Source organism: Schistocerca piceifrons, chromosome 7, assembly GCF_021461385.2.
Source record: "Schistocerca piceifrons isolate TAMUIC-IGC-003096 chromosome 7, iqSchPice1.1, whole genome shotgun sequence".
Lineage (NCBI taxonomy): Eukaryota > Metazoa > Arthropoda > Insecta > Orthoptera > Acrididae > Schistocerca > Schistocerca piceifrons.
In genome coordinates, this window is record NC_060144.1 from 325,453,140 (window position 1) to 325,455,305 (window position 2,166).

Below are 2,166 nucleotides of genomic sequence, written 5' to 3' on the forward strand. Positions count from 1 at the left end.
CTACCATGCAAAGCTCCATCCCATGGGCAGTAGCTGAAAGTTAGTTCAACTATCGAGCGTTTGGGTTTCTTACATGACAAGTTTGAAAAAAAATGTCTAATATTTCCTTGAAGTTGGTTTATTGCCTTTGCTCTCTGTCTTCAGGCCACAAGTGGCCCATCGGGATCATCCGACCGCCGTGTCATCCTCAGATCAGGATGCGGAAAGGAGGGGCGTGTGGTCAGCACACCGCTCTCCCGGTCGTTATGATGGTTTTCTTTGACCGGAGCTGCTACTATTCGGTCTAGTAGCTCCTCAATTGGCATCACGAGGCTGAGTGCACCCCGAAAAATGGCAACAGCGCATGGCGGTCCGGATGGTCACCCATCCAAGTGCCGGCCACGCCCGACAGCGCTTAACTTCGGTGAGCAGACGGGAACCGGTGTATCCACTACGGTGAGGCCGTTGCCTTCACTGTCTTTAAGACATGGAAAATGGATATCAAGTCCGTATTTACTATCCCGACATCAGTTATGCAATGTTACTGACTGTTCGTGTTATAAGTTCATACCAGAGAGCACGCAGGAGATATTTAGTCCGACCCGATATTTTGAACGTTCTAAACAGTCACTGACCCACGACTGCTTGTGAGTCGTCACTAGGCTTCTTGCGAAGAAGTAGTCGCCCTAATGTCCCGTAATCTGCACGAAACACGCGGAGTTTATGGACGACATGAAACGTACACAGGCGAATATCTCCTAAAATAAACATTCACAAAGCTCAAACTTCCACAAAATACTCAATGCTGTTGTCGCTTTTCGTCAGCGACACGAGAACCGGTCAAACGCGTGATTTTCTTCAAGGTAAAAGTCTGATCAGAATGATTTAACATAGGTGTTTACCAGTGACTATTTCGACTCGTAGAGCTGAGGCACAACAAGCTACTCAAACGCGCGGGAAATGCTGAATTTCTATTGGCTAGTATCTTAAGTAGCCAACTGATCATGACGAGCACATCTATACTCGCGATATTACTAATGTCAGTCAAACACATTACCACAAGTAATTTAGACTAGAAATATCGTAATTCCGAAACTAAACAAAATTTAATGAAAACAAAATACGATTCTGTTCCACAAAATAAATTATTAGTAAATTTAACACACAACAGCCCTCCTGGCTGCCTTTAACAAAATCAAGCAAACTCGAATACGTCACAAGAACCTCTATTGCAAAACAACTTTCTGCCTATACATTTACATTGTTTTAATAAAGTATCGCATTGTCACTTTACATATGTCTTCCATTCACTCTCTTAGTCCATCCAAAACAGTCGTTCAATCTAAACACGATGAAATAATCATTTTCCAAAGTACTTTTCATTACGTCAGAAATCTGTGGTAAAGAAGCTAAAGAAAATTCCAGAAAATTAGATTATCGGAACCTATCCTCTTGGTTGTAGTTTCCGTTGATACTATAAATGAATACAGTATAGGCCCGAACTCAGCATCACAGTGTCCGCATGGTTATTCAGTGTTTTAGGTAAAAATTTATGTATCCGAAAGTATTAAAGTTATTGCTTTGAAATTTTAACAGTTTGTGTATCTACAGACTTTGATGCACTAAGTATGGAAATGATCGATTAATATTTAATAGTACTTCTTCAGATTCGTGAAGATTGTAACGCAGCATTAGGCAAGTACACGGCCCGTTCTGCCCAGTAGCCAGCGTCAGCTGTGTCAGCTCGAGAACAAAAATTTGCTCTGCTGCCGGCTCTACGGCAAGCTACGTTTTCAATGCAAGATGTATGTTACAATGTTCATAGAATTTGTCGACCTGGAAAAACGTTCGAAAATATAAAATGGTTCCAAATTTTCGAAATTCTGCGGAAAGTAGGGATAAGCTATAGGGAGGGACAGGTAATATACGACATGCGCAAGTGTCAAAAGAGAATAATAAGAACTGAAAACCAAAAATGAAGCGCTCGGATGAAACAGGGTGTAAGACAGCGATGTAGCCCTAGTGTTCAATCTATATAACGAAGGAGCAATTATGGAAATAAAACAAAGGTTCAGGAGTTCAATTAAAATTCAAGGTGAAAGGATATCAATGATACGATTTGCTGATGAGATTGCTATCCTCATTGTAAGTGAAGAAGAATTACGTGATCTCCTGAATGGAATGAAC

General features: G+C 41.2%; 1 pseudogene; it reads right to left on the reverse strand.

The window, feature by feature from the left end:
* Nucleotides 1–331: 331 nt before the first annotated feature.
* LOC124709318 lies at nucleotides 332–449 on the reverse strand (annotated as a pseudogene).
* Nucleotides 450–2,166: the final 1,717 nt, after the last annotated feature.